At 41.0% G+C, this 21199-nt stretch overlaps 1 protein-coding gene across 2 annotated transcripts in view; it reads left to right on the top strand.

Annotated features, from left to right (window-relative positions):
• Positions 1-21199, top strand: part of SMPX (small muscle protein X-linked) — a 104371-nt gene that overhangs the window by 20675 nt on the left and 62497 nt on the right. The window contains exon 1 of one of the 2 annotated variants that reach the window (XM_047844207.1): positions 19212-19274. The exons of the other annotated variant lie outside the window; for it this stretch is intronic. The gene's annotated coding sequence lies outside the window, so the exon portion shown is untranslated. Of the gene's footprint in view, positions 1-19211; positions 19275-21199 lie in introns of those variants that run through there. 2 annotated transcript variants of the gene reach the window in all.

Genomic DNA, 21199 nt, shown 5'->3' with positions numbered 1-21199 from the left:
ACCTATAAGACTCGTGACTGATCTCTCTTTTGAAACTTGGCAGGCCAGAAAGAATTGGCAAGAGATTTTCAGGGTGCTAGACAGAAAAAATATGCAGCCAAGAATCCTTTATCCAGCAAGTCTGTCATTTAGAATAGAAGGAGAGATAAAGGTCTTCCCAAACAAACAAAAACTGAAGGAATTTGTCACCACTAAACCAGCCCTACAAGAGATCCTAAGGGGGACCCTGTGAGACAAAGTCCCAGAGACATCACTACAAGCATAAAACATACAGACATCACAATGACTCTAAACCCGTATCTTTCTATAATCACACTGAATGTAAATGGATTAAATGCGCCAACCAAAAGACATAGGGTATCAGAATGGATAAAAAAACAAGACCCATCTATTTGCTGTCTACAAGAGACTCATTTTAGACCTGAGGACACCTTTAGATTGAGAGTGAGGGGATGGAGAACTATTTATCATGCGACTGGAAGCCAAAAGAAAGCTGGAGTAGCCATACTTATATCAGACAAACTAGACTTTAAATTAAAGGCTGTAACAAGAGATGAAGAAGGACATTATATAATAGTTACAGGGTCTATCCATCAGGAAGAGCTAACAATTATCAATGTCTATGCACCGAATACCGGAGCCCCCAAATATATAAAACAATTACTCATAAACATAAGCAACCTTATTGATAAGAATGTGGTAATTGCAGGGGACTTTAATACACCACTTACAGAAATGGATAGATCAACTAGACACACGGTCAATAAAGAAACAAGGGCCCTGAATGAGACATTGGATGAGATGGACTTGACAGATATATTTAGAACTCTGCATCCCAAAGCAACAGAATATACTTTCTTCTCGAGTGCACATGGGACATTCTCCAAGATAGATCATATACTGGGTCACAAAACAGCCCTTCATAAGTTTACAAGAATTGAAATTATACCATGCTTACTTTCAGACCACAATGCCATGAAGCTTGAAATCAACCACAGGAAAAAGTCTGGAAAACCTCCAAAAGCATGGAGGTTAAAGAACACCCTACTAACGAATGAGTGGGTCAACCAGGCAATTAGAGAAGAAATTAAAAAATATATGGAAACAAACGAAAATGAAAATACAACAATCCAAACGCTTTGGGACGCAGCAAAGGCAGTCCTGAGAGGAAAATACATTGCAATTCAGGCCTATCTCAAGAAACAAGAAAAATCCCAAATACAAAATCTAACAGCACACCTAAAGGAACTAGAAGCAGAACAGCAAAGGCAGCCTAAGCCCAGCAGAAGAAGAGAAATAATAAAGATCAGGGCAGAAATAAACAATATAGAAACTAAAAAAACTGTAGAGCAGATCAACGAAACCAAGAGTTGGTTTTTTGAAAAAATAAACAAAATTGACAAACCTCTAGCCAGGCTTCTCAAAAAGAAAAGGGAGATGACCCAAATAGATAAAATCATGAATGAAAATGGAACTATTACAACCAATCCCTCAGAGATACAAACAATTATCAGGGAATACTATGAAAACTTATATGCCAACAAATTGGACAACCTGGAAGAAATGGACGAATTCCTGAACACCCACACGCTTCCAAAACTCAATCAGGAGGAAATAGAAAGCTTGAACAGACCCATAACCAGCGAAGAAATTGAATCGGTTATCAAAAATCTCCCAACAAATAAGAGTCCAGGACCAGATGGCTTCCCAGGGGAGTTCTACCAGACGTTTAAAGCAGAGATAATACCTATCCTTCTCAAGCTATTCCAAGAAATAGAAAGGGAAGGAAAACTTCCAGACTCATTCTATGAAGCCAGTATTACTTTGATTCCTAAACCAGACAGAGACCCAGTAAAAAAAGAGAACTACAGGCCAATATCCCTGATGAATATGGATGCAAAAATTCTCAATAAGATACTAGCAAATCGAATTCAACGGCATATAAAAAGAATTATTCACCATGATCAAGTGGGATTCATTCCTGGGATGCAGGGCTGGTTCAACATTCGCAAATCAATCAACGTGATACATCACATTAACAAAAAAAGAGAGAAGAACCATATGATCCTGTCAATCGATGCAGAAAAGGCCTTCGACAAAATCCAGCACCCTTTCTTAATAAAAACCCTTGAGAAGGTCGGGATAGAAGGAACATACTTAAAGATCATAAAAGCCATTTATGAAAAGCCCACAGCTAACATCATCCTCAACGGGGAAAAACTGAAAGCTTTTTCCCTGAGATCAGGAACACGACAAGGATGCCCACTCTCACCGCTGCTGTTTAACATAGTGCTGGAAGTTCTAGCATCAGCAATCAGACAACAAAAGGAAATCAAAGGCATCAAAATTGGCAAAGATGAAGTCAAGCTTTCGCTTTTTGCAGATGACATGATATTATACATGGAAAATCCGATAGACTCCACCAAAAGTCTGCTAGAACTGATACAGGAATTCAGCAAAGTTGCAGGCTACAAAATCAATGTACAGAAATCAGTTGCATTCTTATACACTAACAATGAAGCAACAGAAAGACAAATAAAGAAACTGATCCCATTCACAATTGCACCAAGAAGCATAAAATACCTAGGAATAAATCTAACCAAAGATGTAAAGGATCTGTATGCTGAAAACTATAGAAAGCTTCTGAAGGAAATTGAAGAAGATTTAAAGAAATGGAAAGACATTCCCTGCTCATGGATTGGAAAAATAAATATTGTCAAAATGTCAATACTACCCAAAGCTATCTACACATTCAATGCAATCCCAATCAAAATTGCACCAGCATTCTTCTCGAAACTAGAACAAGCAATCCTAAAATTCATATGGAACCACAAAAGGCCCCGAATAGCCAAAGGAATTTTGAAGAAGAAGACCAAAGCAGGAGGCATCACAATCCCAGACTTTAGCCTCTACTACAAAGCTGTCATCATCAAGACAGCATGGTATTGGCACCAAAACAGACACATAGACCAATGGAATAGAATAGAAACCCCAGAACTAGACCCACAAACGTATGGCCAACTCATCTTTGACAAAGCAGGAAAGAACATCCAATGGAAAAAAGACAGCCTCTTTAACAAATGGTGCTGGGAGAACTGGACAGCAACATGCAGAAGGTTGAAACTAGACCACTTTCTCACACCATTCACAAAAATAAACTCAAAATGGATAAAGGACCTAAATGTGAGACAGGAAACCATCAAAACCTTAGAGGAGAAAGCAGGAAAAGACCTCTCTGACCTCAGCCGTAGCAATCTCTTACTCGACACATCCCCAAAGGCAAGGGAATTAAAAGCAAAAGTGAATTACTGGGACCTTATGAAGATAAAAAGCTTCTGCACAGCAAAGGAAACAACCAACAAAACTAAAAGGCAACCAACGGAATGGGAAAAGATATTCGCAAATGACATATCGGACAAAGGGCTAGTATCCAAAATCTATAAAGAGCTCACCAAACTCCACACCCGAAAAACAAATAACCCAGTGAAGAAATGGGCAGAAAACATGAATAGACACTTCTCTAAAGAAGACATCCGGATGGCCAACAGACACATGAAAAGATGTTCAGCGTCGCTCCTTATCAGGGAAATACAAATCAAAACCACACTCAGGTATCACCTCACGCCAGTCAGAGTGGCCAAAATGAACAAATCAGGAGACTATAGATGCTGGAGAGGATGTGGAGAAACGGGAACCCTCTTGCACTGTTGGTGGGAATGCAAATTGGTGCAGCCGCTCTGGAAAGCAGTGTGGAGGTTCCTCAGAAAATTAAAAATAGACCTACCCTATGACCCAGCAATAGCACTGCTAGGAATTTATCCAAGGGATACAGGAGTACTGATGCATAGGGCCACTTGTACCCCAATGTTTATAGCAGCACTCTCAACAATAGCCAAATTATGGAAAGAGCCTAAATGTCCATCAACTGATGAATGGATAAAGAAATTGTGGTTTATATACACAATGGAATATTACATGGCAATGAGAAAAAATGAAATATGGCCTTTTGTAGCAACGTGGATGGAACTGGAGAGTGTGATGCTAAGTGAAATAAGCCATACAGAGAAAGACAGATACCATATGGTCTCACTCTTATGTGGATCCTGAGAAACTTAACAGGAACCCATGGGGGAGGGGAAGGAAAAAAAAAAAAAAGAGGTTAGAAAGGGAGAGAGCCAAAGCATAAGAGACTGTTAAAAACTGAGAACAAACTGAGGGTTGATGGGGGGTGGGAGGGAGGAGAGGGTGGGTGATGGGTATTGAGGAGGGCACCTTTTGGGATGAGCACTGGGTGTTGTATGGAAACCAATTTGTCAATAAATTTCAGAAAAAAAAAAAAAAAAAAAAAAAAATAAAATCTTTAAAAAAAAAAAAAAGAAAAGAAAACACAGGTAGTAATTTCTTTGACATCGGCCATAGCAACATTTTTCTAGATATGTCTCCTAAGGTAAGAGAAATAAAAGCAAAAATAAATTACTGGGACTACATCAAAATAAAAAGCATTAAAAAGCTTTTGCACAGTAAAGGAAACCATCAACAAAACAAAAAAGCAACGTACTGAATGGGAGGAGATATTTCCAAATGATATATCTGATAAGGGTTTAATATCCAAAATATATAAGGAATTTATATAACTCAAACCAGAAACAAACAAACAAACCAAAACCACACAACCAAACAATGTGATTAAAAATGGAGGACCTGAACAGACATTTTTCCAAAGATGACATCCAGATGGCCAATAGACACTTGAAAAGATACTCAACATCACTCATCATCAGGGAAATACAAGTCAAAACCATGATGAGATACCACCTCACACCTGTCAGAATGGCTAAAATTAACAACATAAGAAACAACAGGTGTTGGTGAGGATGTGGAGAAACTGGAACCCTTTTGTACTGTTGGTGGGAATGCAAACTGGTGCAACCACTGTAGAAAACAGTATGGAGATTCCTCGAAAAGTTAAAAATGGAACTATCCTATGATCCAGCAATTGCACTAGGAGGTATTTACCCAAAGGATACAAAAATACAGATTTAAAGGGGTACATGCACCTCAGTGTTCATAGCAGCATTGTCAACAATAGCCAACCTATGGAAAGAGCCCAAATGTCCATCAACTAATGAAGGGATAAAGAGTGATTGTTTCCAGTGATGTGTCTAGTAAGAAGTTGCTGCCTATGTTCTTTCTTCTCTAGGATTTTGATGGTTTCCTGTCTCACATGTAGGTATTTCATCCATTTTGAATTTATTTTTGTGTATGGTGTAAGAAAGTGATCCAGTTTCATTCTTCTGCATGTTGCCATCTAGTTTTCCCAACACCATTTGTTGAAGTGACTGTTTTTTTTTTCCATTGGATATCCTTTTCTGCTTTGTCAAAGATGAGTTGGCCATATAGTTTGGGTCATTTCTGGGTTTTCTGTTCTGTTCCATTGATCTATGTGCCTGTTTTTGTGCCAGGACCATACTGTCTTGATGACTATAGCTTTATAATATAGCTTGAAGTCTGGAATTGTGATGCCTCCAGCTTTGCTTTTCTTTTTCAGGATTTCTTTGGCTATTTGGGGTCTTTGGTGGTTCCATACCAACTTTAGGATTGTTTGTTCTAGCTCTGTGAAAAATGCTGGTGGTATTTTGATAGGGATTGCATTGTATGTGTAGATTGCTTTGGGTAGTATAGATATTTTAACAATGTTTGTTCTTCCAATCCATGAGAATGGAATGTATTTCCATTTCTTTGTGCCCTCCTTAATTTCTTTCTTACGTGTTCTAGAGTTTTCAGAGTACAGATCTTCTGCCTTTTTGGTTAGGTTTATTCCTAGGGATCCTATGTTTTTTGGTGCAATTGTAAATGGGATCAATTCCTTGATTTCTCTTTCTGCTGCTTCATTATTGGTGTATAGAAATGCAAGAGATTTCTGTACATTGATTTTGTATCCTGTGACTTTGCTGAATTTGTGTATCAGTTCTAGCATTTTTTTTTTTTGGTGAGTCTTTTGGGTTTTCTATATAGACTACCATGTCTTCTTTGAATACTGAAAGTTTTATTTCTTCCTTGCTGGTTTGAATGCCTTTTATTTCTTTTTGTCATCTGATTGCTGAGGCTAAGACTTCCAGTTCTATATTAAATAACAACACTGAGAGTGGTCATCCCTGTCTTGTTCCTGACTGTAGAGGAAAAGCTCTCAGTTTTTCCCCATTGAGGATGATGCTAGCTGTGGGTCTTGTGTATATGGCCTTTATCCCTACTTTGTTGATGGTTTTTATCAAGAATGGATGCTGTACTTTTTCAAATGCTTTTTCTGCATCTATTGAGAGGATTATATGGTTTTATCCTTTCTTTTATTCATGTGGTGTATCACGTTGATTGATTTGTAAATACTGAACCACTCTTGCAGCCCAGGAATAAGTCCCACTTGATCATGGTAAATAATTCTTTTAATGTATTGTTGGGTTGGATTTGCTAGTCTCTTGTTGAGAATTTCTGCCTCCCATGTTCACCAGGGAGATTGGCCTGTAATTCTCCTTTTTTTAGTGAGGTCTTTGTCTGGTTTTGGAGTCATAGTAATGCTGGCCTCGTAGAAAGGGTTTGGAAGTTTTCCTTCCATTTCTTTTTTTTTTTTTTTTTTTTTTTTGGTACAGTTGGAGAAGAACAGATATTAACTCTTATTTTTTTTAAAAAAAGTTTATGTATTTTGAGAGAGAGATAGCCTGCATGCGTGTGTGTGCATGCATGTGCCTGAATGGGGGAGGAGCAGAGAGAGAGAGGGAGAGAGAGAGAATCCTAAGCAGGCTCCGCTCTGTCAGTGTACAGTCCAATGTGGCTCAATATCACTAACAGTGAGATCATGACTTGAGCCAAAATCAAGTGTTGTTTGCTAGGGGTGCCAGAGTGGCTCAGGCAGTTGAGCATCCAACACTTGATTTTGGCTTAGGTCATGATCTCACGGTTTGGTTTGTGGGTTCGAACCTCACATTGGGCTCCATACTGACCGTGTGGAGTCTGTTTGGAATTCTCTCTTTCCTTCTCTCTCTGTTCCTTCCTCGTTTGCACTCCCTTTCAATCAATCAGTCAATCGATCTTAAAAAAAAAAAAAAAAAAAGAGACGCTTAACTGACCGAGGCACCCAGGTGTCCTGGTTATCAGTTCTTATTTTTTAAAAAATGTTTATTTTTGAGAAAGAGACAGAGTGTGAGCAGGGGAGGGGCAGAGAGAGGGAGACATGGAATCAGAAGCAGGCTCTGAGCTCCGAGCTGTAAGTACAGAGCCTGATGTGGGGCTCAAACTCACGAGCCGTGAGATCATGACCTGAGGCGAAGTCAGACACCTAACCGACTGAGCCACCCAGGTGCCCCTCTTCTTAATCTTTTTTTAACATTTTCATCTTTTATTTTTGAGAGGCAGAGAGAAACAGAGCACTAGCGGGTAAGGGGCAGAGAGAGAGGGAGTCACAGAATCTGAAGCAGGCTCCAGGCTCTGAGCTGTCAGCATAAAGCCTGATGAAGGGCTCAAACCCACAAACCAAGAGATCATGACCTGAGCCAAAGTCGGAGGCTTAACCTCCTGAGCCACCCAGGTGCCCCTCAATTCTTCTTTAAATGTTAGTAGAATTCCCTTGGGAAGCCATCTGGTCCTAGACTTTTGTTTGTTGGGAGATTTTTGATTACTGATTCAACTTCTTTGCTGATTATGGTTCTGTTAAAATTTTCTATTCCTGTTTCAGTGTGGGTAGTTTATATGTTTCTAGGAATTTGTCCATTTCTTCCAGATTGCCCAGTTTATTGGCAAATAACTTTTCATAAAATTCTCTTATAATTGTTTGTAATTCTGTGCTGTTGGTTGTGATCTTTCCTCTCTCATTTGTGATTTTTTTTTTTTTTGAGTCCTTTCTCTATAACATGAAGGAAGTGAAGAACTAGGAGCAACAATCCAATCAACCTCACTTTCCTTTGACTTTTGGGTCCAGTTGTAAATGCTTCACAATCTGTTTTCTTACTTTTCCATCTTCTTCTCTTGCAGCTTCTCCACTTCTCTCACTGCATTCTCCTCAGTCTTTTGATGATCAGGTGCAATAATAGGGCATGATGTATCTCACTTGCAAGGCTTCATCCATGCTACTGCCTTCTCCTGATGCACTCTTCTGTCTCTCTTTCTCACCCCTACCTTCCTGCTCCCACTCACCACAGGGGATTCACCTCTCCTGGCTGCCAGTGTAAATGGTACCTCCTGTAGGAATGAACTAGTTACTCCTTGCCTGCATTGCCAAAGCTCCAGCACTTGATTTTATCAGAACCTTTACCACAAGACATTGCTTTTTCTTATGTAATTGACTGTATCCCGTGATTGACTAGGACCTTCACGAGGTCTGTAACTGTAACTATATCATGAAACTGTCCCCAGCACCTAATACACTTAGTGCCTTGCATATAGTAAGTACTCATTTTGTTTTTAGTCAACGAATGTATACCTAAGTGAGAACAAAGAACTGAGAATACAATTTGGCTTGAGGGTCTGCTCAAAGTAATTTATTCTGAAAAGTCTAAGGTATATGTATTGTCCAAAAGACTCAAGGTAATGAAATGTGTATATGGCCTTTTCATTTTTTCAAATTCATCTCTGGTCTCTGCTGCTTATTTTCATTACACAAATCTCCCCTTTGTTAGACTTTTGTCATCTACATACTAAATTGCAAGGTAGCCTATAGGTGACTCTACAAGTTTGAAGAAAGACTTTGTCCTGTGGCTGTAATAAAAAGACAGAACTGGGCTGATAATGTTTGCAACAGTTCAAAGGATGCAGCCAGAATATTGATCAGCTCTTGTGGCCGACTGTATGCCAAGGGACAAAGCATCTTCCCTAGGAGGGAATGGTGGGATCTGCCTTTGTAAGATACACTGCTCTAAGTTATTTGTTTAGAGCCAGAAGACTAATTCTTAATTGATGCATTTCTGAGTGAAGAGACCCAGATGTTACATGCTAATTTTCTCTTTTAGAGTGTGTCAATTTATGCAATTCTGGCTTGAGGGCTGGGAGAGTAGATCAGTCACACCTGACTACCTGCTCTACATGAAAATATGTGCACTAATGTTTTGTCTCTGGAATTGGAGGAAGAAAATTTCATTAAGGACAGGAGCTATTCCTAGTCCAAAATAAAGGGCAAAGAGGCCAATTAAGGATCTGAAAGTGATTGGCTGGTGGGTGTTGGGTGTACATAGGGAGGATGGTGGAAGTCATGGAAGACCCAAATCTTCCAGGTCCCAGCATATGGGTTTGTTTACTTCAAGAGGTGATTGCCAGCTGAGGTCTGTGTTCTTGTAGCTCATTTCAAATTCTGATGATAGAGAAAATTATTCCTTTTTCTGATGATGAGAAATCTGATCCAAGTCGCATAGGCTTAGAAATGTCTATGTTAGTAATTTGCTAAATTTAAGGATATAGGATTTCACAATTAGATTCTCATTTAAGAAAAACCATCTTGCTTATTTAGAGAATTAGTCTTTTATTAGTCAAAATGGATTTGCTTCTGAGGTTTAAACTACTTGGACTCATTTCAGGCAAATGTTTTCTAAGGGCTGAGTTCTTAAATTGAAAGAGATACATAAGCCAACATAATAACATATTTAATGAGCTGCATGAATGTCTTGAAAAATCCCATCCTGGCCAAACAGTAGAACAGAAATCATAACCAAAGCTCCCAAATAGTTTCCCCCAAAGGGCCCAAATCATCCTAGGTTACAGTACAGACCCATGCATTTATTTATTTTTTCTATTTTCTGAATTTCTTCTTATATAAAGCTTGGTCCTTTAAAAATGTAGCATGATTTTTTTTCTTAGCTAGTTTAAGGGTATGACTGGCAACACTGAATTGTTTCCCAGATGAGATCAGTAATCTCTTTGGAAGAGTGGGTTCGTGTGTGTTTGGGAGCAGTAGGAGGTGGTTATAAAGAGACTGTTGAAACACTTCACATGTCCAAGCAGGGATGTGGAGAACTCTAGATTGTATGATTAATCTCTTCCAAAACATCTCCCATCCTTTGTCTTGTGACACTTTATCTTCCAATTATTTCAAAAGTTGTCATGAAATTCTCAGGGCAGCTGCTTGAACTTCACAGTGGCCTTGGGGGACTCTTCCCAGTTCATTATTCACAGGACAGTGAACCTCTCAAAGTGCAGGTGGGAATTGTTTCAGTGGCCAGAGAGAGGAGCCCAGCAGGATAGGGCCTGGGTGAGGAGTGGAAGTGAGGGAGAAACGGCTGAGGCTAGAGGGAGGGGCTGTTCCTGGATCTGGAGGACCGGAGGATGGTGGATTACAAGGTGAAGAAATGGCTTCTCAATGTACACATTTCCAGGGTTCCAGGAAGAGGCCCCGGGAGAACTTTCACAGATGGATGATCTGCTGACCATGGTTCTCTGACTCACCTAAATCTGACCTCCTTGGGGTTCTCTCATGGGTATTGCTGCTACCACTACCAAGAACTGTTAGAGTTCTTGTAAAGGAACCCGAACCAGTGTGACTGTTCAGTCATCATCAGGGTTTTTGGTTACTATAAGGAAATACTTAATGATCAGAGACAGATGAGAGTTATAGATCTCCTCCCCCACAACCAGGTGAATATCACTGTAAAAGCAAACCTAATTTTGCTAAACATACAAGTACTTAGAGTGAACAGTCACCAAACAGACAAACTGTTACTGTGAGTTCAGTGACCTCACTGTCGGTTCCTTAGGCATTCTGATAAGCACCTGGTCCCAAATGTTTAACCCAAGGCAGACCCAGCACTGTTCTGAAGACAGATGACCAGGCCTTTTAATGAGATCAGGCCCCACTGTCCTTTTTGAAAGGAGCGGACACCAGATCAAATAGAATGGTGTACGTACACGTTAGGGGGCTCGGTTTAGTAGATTCTTATTTTCTTATTTATGTAAGAGTCATGAGGCTCATATAGTCTTTCTGACCCCTCATATACCTCCAACACCACTCATTTCAGCAATGAGCAATTATTTCTAACATCCGTTGAGTTAATATAAAAGCCCTAGGGAAGATTCAGATTCACATAGCTACCCTGGAATGTGGTTCACTGATGACAGCCCTTCAGGGTTCACTAACTGCCCCTGGGGTGTAGATTAAAGTACATTTTCATTCCTGTAGCAATTCCTGTGCTCCACCCCCCCGCCACTAATCTCCATAAATGATATTATAAACATCATTCATGGAAATAAAACAACTCAATAAAACCCCTGCCACTCACAGTAAAGCAGAGTGCAGGTTATTAAGCCATTGTTCCTCAATTCCATGCTCTTTGTGATGCTGGGGTGGGGGACTCTGCAAACATTTGTTTTGCCAGCTGTCCCTGCTAGGCTCTGCTGTAGGGGCGCTGGAGAGAGACTGCTCCTTCCTGTGGCCAGCATGAGCGAGCAACTACACTCCACACTTTGTCAACAGTGGCATCTTCCCATGCTTCTGAGGAACCAGCCATCCCAGCACCCTCCACCCCTCTGGTCTGAGTGCCAGCTCCGTGGGACCCCTCCTCTTGGCCGCTAGACTCTGGGAACTGACTTCTTCCCTTTGTTTCTTCAGCCGACTATTTCTTGCAGTTATTGTGTTTGTGTTACCTCATTGTTCCCATTTTATGTTTCCAGGTCTCCAGTAACCTGCTTTACTAAATTCCTGTATTAAATTACTCTATAAAATAACTAGTTTGGGTTCTGCTTTCCAGATTGGATCCTAAATGATATAGTCAAGGGTCTAAATATAAGAGCAGGAGCAGCAAAAAAATTCTAGGAGTTTTGCAAAGAAAATTTCAAACCAAAAGGTTTACAAGGAAAGGACTAATAGAATATGACTATTTTTGGATAGCCCAAGATCTGAAATGTCAGTATGGTAGGCCTATATCAGATAAGTAGAAGATTTTACAAAATCTAGTTATCACAATGATCTGACAGCATGTATTGGGGAAGTGGGCACTGAGTGCCTAGGAGTAGTAGACAGTGTGCTAGCTAGTCTCCAAAGATGGCCCCGATAATATCTTACCCCCCCCCCCCTTTACAAACATGCCACTCTCTACATCAGGGTACAGCTTATTTTCCCTCCCTGTGAATTTGGGCTTGCCTTGAGACGGGCTTCATGCTGACATTCTGGGAATTCTGAGCCTAGTCATTCATAGAACTACCAGCTTATGCTTCTTCCTCTTGCATTGTGCATTCCTGACACAGTTCCTCCCATAACCCAGTCACCATGGTATGAGAAGCTCGAGCCACATGGCAAGGCCACATAAAGGAGAACTGAGGTACAGTGGTCAATAGCCCCAGTTGACATCCCTGCAAACAACCAGAATTTGCTGCCAGCCATGTGAGTATGCCATCCTGAATGTTCCAGTTCAGCTAGGCCCCAGATGACTGCAATCCTAGCTGATATCATGTGGAGTAGGAGAACCACCCAGCTGAGCTCAGTCAATCAAGGGACTGGTGAAAAAGAAGGAAATGGTTGTTTAAGCCCCTAGGTTTATGGAGTATGTTGTATGCAACAAGAGAGAACCAAAATAGACAGGAAGCCCAGTTCCCAGATACTAGGAGGCTAAGATCACTGATAGGAAACCTAGAGACATAGTTACTAAGGTTGATCAAACCCAACCTGCAGTATTAAGGCAGCACAGCAGGGTGAACATTTGATTATATCAGCTGCTACCAGAATTTAGGGAAGGGTCTCAAATCCTTTGAGAGGCTGCTTGGGGGATGGAAGACGAAGCACATGGACAGAGCAAAAGGAGACAACACAGGTACTGGCAAAATTGCCTACAGAAGGATGGATGAGAATTCCTGGAGTGAGTGAAGACAGGAGAAAGGAGAAGAAATACAGAGTGAGTGAGGAAGCAAGGCCCAGGGTGGACATGAAGCAGAGAGCAAGAGTGGGCAAAGCATTGGGCATTGGGCTGTAGGCTGAGTTCATGAGAAGTTCCTGGCAGTGAGCAGGTGGATAACTTTGAGAACAAGGTCATCCAGTAGTCAGTATTTACTATAAACTTAGGCGTTTTTGGAATGTTTTCTGTTGAAACTGATGTGGAAATGAGACCACAGTCTAAAAAGTTTTTGAAATAGCAACACCTGACATTTACTAAAAATATTCATGTAAGGAGAAAGGAGGAGAGCACCTACAAGCCAGAGTCACGTGTCACTTTGCCTCGGTTCTCAATACATCAGCTCTACCACTTCTCTTATTTATGTGTGTGGTCCAAGACAATGCCCCTACCCTTCCAGCAACTGTGTTGGGATCCACAGGGAATGGAGACTCTTGTATTCATAAAAAAATTTATGCAATTTTGAAAAGCAATTCAAGTACACATTTTGAAAAGGGAATCAAAGTAAACAGAATGAGCGTTCACTGGGGAAAAGATTCAGGTGACTACTTAAAAAAGAAAGAGAATTGCAGCGATGTCTTTTTGGCTCTGTTGATAGAGCATGTGACTCTTGATCTGGGGTTATTAGTTCGAGCCCCACATTGGGGCATAGAGATTGCTTAAAATATAAAATCTTTAAAAAAAAGAGAACTGCAGTATTCACTAAGAGCCAAGAGATTTAACGTTGAGGGAATGAAGCATTAAGGATCTATTTTGTTTGTTGGGTTTTTAACTGTTGGGACATGTAACATAGAGCTCTTTTGCTTTGGGGGTAGCTAATTTCCCTCAACTAGATGAAGGAAAAGGCCTTTCTCACCTGGACAGAGATGAGATGACAGAATAGGGAGAAATGTATGAGTGAGACTCCGCAAGACCTGGACTTTCTACTAAGAAGAAGTCAGGAAGTCATGAGCTTCTAGCTATTTGCAGACATTTGGGGACAGCATTGAATTTCGCACAAGATTTGGGGGAGCTTGAGCTGAGCTCCTTCAAATCCAAAGAACAGACCCAGGTGATAATCAGAAGAGAGTTCCAAGAGGGAATTAGACCCTGGTGCACATTTGCATCCATTGTATGTAATGAATTAACTTCTTTCGTGTACATCTAGAATGGTACTTGTTCTTAGTTCTCCTTGGGAGAATTGAGAACAGATCACATGAATCATTTTCTGTGTTCTGGGGTTTAGAAATGGACTCCCAGTTGGGAAATCAGGCTTTTTATAGTCCAAATAAGGTACCTTCTGATAGAGTCAGAAAAGTTTAGAGTTTTTAGAGAAAAACTCTGGCAGAGTACTGAAGGCTCTGGTTGGTAAAAGGATCCCTATTTTAGCAATCAGGAACCTCAGGTCTCCAAGCTGGAAGCTACCTTGAGCCTTGAGAGTTATGGAACTCAGTCCCTTTATTTTACTAATTGTAAAATGAAGCTCAGAGGGGTGAAGTGACTTGTCCAAGGTCAAGAGTTTGTTAGGCAGCAGAGCTGGAAGGGGAACCCCGTTTTTTGACTCTAAGCTTAGGGGTCTTCTGAGATATTTCATGTACTTGTGGCAGATTGTATTACTGTTCCCCCAAATAGTCCCTTTTTTTCTTTCTCTTCAGTACCCCTTCCCTGTGGCTCATGATTTCTCTTTTCCTTCTGCCTCAACAGTCTGCGTGAATATGGCAAGGAGCAGAGCTGTGCTAGACATCTGGTGTGAGTGAGCAATATTTTTTGCTGGTTGTAAGCCACTGAGTTTTGGAGCTGTTTGTTACCACAGGCTAACTTAGCTATTCTGACTATTGCAGTTTTCTTCTGCCTTGTAAGCAGGCTGTCTTGCAAGTGAGGGAATGTATTATCCACTGGTCAGCCTGAAAACTGCCTTTCTCCTGAAAGCTATTAATTTAGAATGCTGCTACAAATTTGTTTCCTCTGAGTCTGGGTTGCCTGAGTAGTATCTGAATAGATCTAATCAACCTGGATAACTGGAACATAAGAGCCAAGAGTTTAGTCAAGACAGTGATGTTGAGGCCTTCCCTGATTATCCCTTCCTCCACTAGAGAGAAAACAAGAGAGAGATGTGGGAGAGTGAGGGGAAGGGGGCCAAGCCAAGAAAAGGGGCTGCAGACAGGCAAAATTTCCTGACCTTCATACATTTGCTTAGGACCAATCCTAAGAGTTAGCTCTGTAACTGACCCTTAGAAGGTTCTTACTTGGTACCATTCCATGTGGCCAACCCTCTCACAAGAAGATCCCTAATCAGAGGCAGAAGGAACTTTTAAGATGGTGGCTTTTGGACTGTATCCTAAATATTAAATTTCAGTTTCCACTTTAGCAGTGCAAAACAAAGTCCTCATTCTATATAGCTTATTTTTTCAAAACCAAGGTTTAAATGATCAAAGAGGTTGAATTAGGGTATTCATTGGTGATTATTTCTCACATTATGTCATTAATGTCACCCATCGTGTAATTAAAGTGAATCAGCTTAAGGTGAGGTAATGGTAGCTCCAGAAGTAGATGATGTCATTAGGGAGTCACCCTTTGGCTGAAAATATTATATTCTTGCCCTATAATTAACACAATATCTAGAAGCAAATCCCAAACACCCGATTTAGGTGAAATATTATTTTTGAGCGTTTAGAATTTTGGTATTCCCTTCAACAGAGTCCGAGTTACCTAAAGGTTCTGCCAAAGTCAGAGGGTGATTGACTTTCATCATTGCAACCCCCAAACCCAAGGTCATGAAACAGTCTGCATATTTTAACTCAAATTTTATATATTTTATAAAGTTGTGAGTGCCCTTTAAAAAGGAGCCATGGAGGAAATCTGTATATATAAACAAACCTTTTTAAAATGAATTTTACATTTGGTACTTCATGGATAAAAAAAGTCACAAAGCAATTAAAACAGGAGCAAGCTTTGTGTTTCAAATATTGTTACCTCATGTCTCTGGGAGTTAAGACAAAAGCAATTTCATGCCAGCATTAGGCAGGCAGCCATAAAATCTCTTTGAAGTAACTGCATGAGAAACAAGATGTTTTGTTTATGTATCATAAAAAGTTCACAAAGACTCTGTTATGTGGGAATGTTAAGTATACCTCAAGTGACAACTACATTCTAACAGAGGCTGTGTCTGATCTTGTCTGGCCCAGAGTAGCCTAGCTACAGAGACTGCTCTTTACACAAATATTTGGATTAGATACTCTCCATTTAGGTTTCTTGTTTTCTTTTTTAAGTTTATTTATTTATTTATTTATTTTGAGAGACAGTGCACGAGCAGGAGAGGGGCAGAGAGAGGGAGAGAGGGAGAATCCCAAGCAGGCTCCATGCTGTCAGCACAGAGCCCGACACAGGGCTCGAATTCACAAACTGTGAGATCATGACCTGAGCCAAAATCAAGAGCTGGACGCTTAAACTGAGCCACCCAGGCACCCCCACTTAGGTTTCTCACTAACACAGTGTGCCAATGTCGAGATGGAGTGGCCCTCACTGCCCACTGGGTGCCACCACAACCTACCACAATAGTACTGGGTAAAGGCACCAGACCCTGGGGGAAAATGAATGAATGAATGACAGTGCCCAGTATTCTTTCTTCATCCATATGCTTCCTACTGTCTCTGTGAGCTGCATTTTTGCAATGTTTGGTTCAAAGCACTGCAAAGTTTACTTGGATAAGAGGCGGTGTAGTGGTTAAGAGCATGGATTCTGGGGCTAGACTGTGCTACTTCAACTCCTGGCTCTGCCATTTATTAACTGTGTGACCTTGAGTGAGTTCCTTAATCTCTCTGTGCCTCAGTTTCCTCATGTATAAAATGGGTATGATGATAACTACCTACTCACAGGTTGTTATGAGGGTTAAATGAGTTTGGGCATATAAAGGGGATAGAACATACTGTTCCTGGCTCATAGTAAATGCTACATAAGTGTTAGCTGTCACTAATTAGCCATCATTGCCTCTGGTTACAGTTGCTGTGATTTGGAATTACATCTGTCAGGAGAGGGTCCATCTGGTTTATCAGAACACTCAGTTGCCGAGGGTTGATGGGGGGTGGGAGGGAGGGGAGGGTGGGTGATGGGTATTGAAGAGGGCATCTTTTGGGATGAGCACTGGGTGTTGTATGGAAACCAATTTGACATAAATGTCATATATTAAAAATAAATAAATAAAAATAAATAAAAGAACACTCAGTTGCCAAGACATCTAGAAAGCCTATTACAGGCACTAATTTGAGGTCCTGGCTTCCCAAAGGCCACCCAAGGAGGCCAGAGTCTTAGGGGGCAGTTTCACTACACTTTGTCACCGGGTGGGGGCAGGGCAGGCTTGGCAGTTCCTGACATGGGTGTAAAGATGGACAGAGAATTGATGGCAGCAGCCAGGCTCCTGGAAGGGCATAAATGATGGACTTTGCCATTATGTCTTATATGAAGAGGGTATTTTACACACACAGTTTTAGGTTAAGAGGATTGTTCCAAAACATATGTCTGTGCTAAAGACCTTGAACCAAAGATTTAGTCTCATACAGGCCCTGTGCCATCTGAACAAGAATATTAGTAGTCCCATCCTTACTAGGAAATGGGGGTCTGGAATTGGTCTGGTTGCCCAAATCTGGTGTCGGGGATGCTTGGTGGGGAGACCCTGGGCCCCAGCATATCCCATCAACCTGAAGCCTCTCTGCCACACTGTGGCAGGTACTGTTAGCTGGTTATCCTATAACTGTTCCTCTTTTTCCTTTTCCTACCTCACACTGTAGAAGTGCATACTCAAATACTACATGGTTTTGTAGGTAGTCATGTGATACAGGTCTGGCCAATGAGACATAAGGAGAACTCTTCTGAGAAATATTTTTCCCCTACTTTCTGCCTTTGGGGACAGTTATTTGAGGATATAATGCTTATAGCTGTGGCAACCATTTTGTGACCATTGGGTAGCAAGGCCAAGGGCAGAAAGGCCAATCTGCTGAGGAATGGTAGAAGGGAAGGATGGAAAAAACCTGAAATCTCTATGTCCTTGTTGAGCTCCTGAACGAATCTTGGGACTGCTTAAACAATAAATGCTCTTAAGGTTTAAGCCAACGTTAGCTGTTTTTCTGTTACTTATAGCCAGAAGTATTTCCAAATTATGCTTTAACTCTCACCCTGTGTGTCTAGTTTGTGTACCTGAACTGCTGTCTTTTCTCCTGATTTGTGTACCCTTTGGCCAGGAGGCAGGCCCTTGTTTGACCAGGCTTTGATAGCTTTACCAACTTTTACATTTCTCTCTCTCTCCAAGGTGCTGGAGTTGACTATCTTCAGCCACTGGCTGAGACCCAAGGATGCCCTGCTTACCTGTTCTCACATGCAGAATCTACTCAGATATTCCTGCCATGGTGTCCCATTCACTGTGTTGATGTCCTTCTAGACCTAAGGCTTCCCTATTATTTAGAACATTTTGATTTAAACTACAGGCCACCCAAGGCAAGGTCAGATCCCTTAGTCCCAGTCCTGCCCAGTTCTGCCTTACTCATGCTTCCCTGATAGGCCTTTGGCTGAGGCAACATCCCATCATGTCTTGTAGCTAGGCCCACACTGGCTGGGACCCACACAGCTTGGAAAGTTAAGGTCTAGAAACTGCTCCTCTCCATCCTGAAGATTTTGAGTTCAGGGTGCTTTATCCCTCACTCCTCAGAATTTTTCATGCTGCTGACTTGTCATTTTGACCTTAGCCAAGAAACCTGATCTTAATCCCTGCATTGTATCTGTTCAGAGCAGTATTTCTGAAAAGAGGCCTGGATTTTAAGAATTAGGAGGTTTTGGCTCCAGTCCTGCCTCTCCCACAAACAAATCAAAGCAGGCTGCTACTGTTCCTTCCTAGGTTTCTGTTTTCTGTGTACAAAATGGAGTGTCCATCCTTTGCCTGATACTGCCATTCACATATTTTAGGAAGTGAATTTTAAACTCAGGGACACAATAAAAATTACAGAGTACACCTTAAAGAAATTATTTAGAGCACTGAGGGACATTCCTATAAGTACTCATGGTGTCTTTTTAATTTTGAGGTTTGGGGAGTATAATGAAAATTTCACTGCAGCCAGTCTTAATTTTGAACAAATCACATTAATTTTCCCCTAGGGCTTTCTAACACGCCAGAAATAAATTACAGAAAGGAGAGGAAAAAAGCACTACATAGTAATTCTTCCCAGCTGTAAACCTTGCTTTTTATGTGAATTAAGTCTTTGATCCCTAAAAATCCATTTTGCTCTTGGACAAATTCCAGAGACACTGCCCTCTTGGGGAAGCAACGGTGCCAGGGACAGAATGGTTGTTCAGGGACAAGGTTTCTCCTATGATTGTGCTGATACAGAAGGAAGCTTGAAGAATGAGAGTGGGGCCGTGAGCTCTGTGTTCCTGCTTTCTGGCATATGCAAGGTACCTCCTCTCCTTTTAAATTTACTCTGCCGCTCTTCTCTGCTCTCTTAAGAGATGTAGGCCTTGACTCTTTCCCTTATGAGTACATTTGTCTTTGTAACTCTGCAAGGCTGTGGCAGTCCTGCTGAATAAACTCTGCTGGAAATGGCGAGGCCTTTAGTGCATGGTCAATTCTATCCTTAGTTAAGCTCATCTGTTTTTCATATCTGTGCACTTCTATGTGCCAACTACTCTCCACAAATGTACTGAGAGGCAAAGTGGGTGCAGGGCACCAAAAGACGAAAGCCCTTTTGGGGTAACTCATACTGGGATGCTAATAGAGACTTTTTTAAAAATAGTTTTTAAAGTTGTGGTAAAATGTGCATAGTATTTGTCATGTTAATCATTTGTAATTGTACATTTCATTGGCATTAATAACATTCACAATCCTGTGTACCCATCACCAAAACTTTTCATCATCCCCAGTATAAACTATACCCATTAAACAACAGCTCCTCATTCCCTCTTCCCCCAACCCTGGTAACCTCTATTCTGCTTCCTATTTCTTTTTCTTTTTTCTTTTATTTTTAAAGTTTATTTATTTATTTATTTATTTTTGAGAGACAGAGAGAGAGAGAGAGAGATGGACAGAGAGAGAGGGGAGGATGAAGGATCCAATGTGGGCTCTGTGCTAACAGCATGGAGCCTGATGTGGGGCTTGAAGTCATGAACCATGAGATCATGACCTGAGCCGAAGTCAGGTGCTTAACCCAACACCTGGGTGCCCCGCTTTTTCTTTCTTTTTTTTTTTAAGTTTATTTATTTGACAGAGAGAGAGAGAGAGAGAGAGAAAACGTGTGTGTGTGAGTTAGCAGAGGAGGGGTAGAGAGAGGGAGAGATAGAATCCCAAGCAGGTTCCACACTATTAGTGCAGAGGCTGACATAGGGCTTGAACTCACAAACCATGAGATCATGACCTGAACCGAGATCAAGAGTTGGATGTTTAACTGACTGAACTACACCCAGGCACCCCTCTGCTTCCTATATCTATGAATATGCCTATTCTAGATATTTCATATAGGTGCGATCATACAATATATGTCCTTTGTGTCTGGCTTCTTTCACTCACCATAGTGTTTTCAAAGTTCATCCATGTTATAACACATGTCAGAACTTCTTTTTTATGGGTGAATAATATTCCATTGTATGCATAGACTACATTTTGTTTATTTCATCTGTCCATGGACACTTGAGTTGTTCCTACTTTTTGGTTGTTGTGAATAGTGCTGCTATGATCATTCACGTATAGAAATCTGTTGAAGTCCCTACTTTCAGTTCTTCTATTTTTTGATTTTTTTAATGTTTATTTATTTTGAGAGAGAGAGTATGTGTACATGCATACATGAATGTGCACAAGTGGGGGAGGTGCAAAGAGAGAGGGAGGCAGGGAATCCCAAGTAGGCTCCATGCTGTCAGAGCAGAGCCCGATGCAGGGCTGGAACACATGAACTGCATGCAAGATCATGACCTGAGCTGAAATCAAGACTCGGATGCTTAACTGACTGAGTCACCAGGCGCCCCATCAGTTATTTATATATTTATTTATGTATTTATGTATGTATGTATTTATTTATTATTTTTATAAAATGTTTTTATTTATTTTTGAGAGACAGAGACAGAGAGAGAGAGAGAGAGAGAGAGAGAGAGAAAGAGGGGCAGAGAGAGAGAGGGAGACAGAGAATCCCAAGCAAGTTCTATGCTGTTAGTGTAGAGCCCAATGTAGGGCTTGAACTCATGATCCATGAGATCATGACCCAAGCTCAAATCAAGAGTTGGACACTTAACTGACTGAGCCACCCAGGTGCCACCCCCCATCAGTTCTTTTAGATAGATACCTACGAGTGGGGATGCTGAGTCATAAAGATTTTACATGTAGACATGGTGTC

The sequence above is a fragment of the Prionailurus viverrinus genome, chromosome X (assembly GCF_022837055.1).
Source record: "Prionailurus viverrinus isolate Anna chromosome X, UM_Priviv_1.0, whole genome shotgun sequence".
NCBI lineage: Eukaryota > Metazoa > Chordata > Mammalia > Carnivora > Felidae > Prionailurus > Prionailurus viverrinus.
The sequence above is the reverse complement of the archived record's forward strand: the minus strand, read 5'-3'. Positions and strand labels throughout refer to the sequence as shown.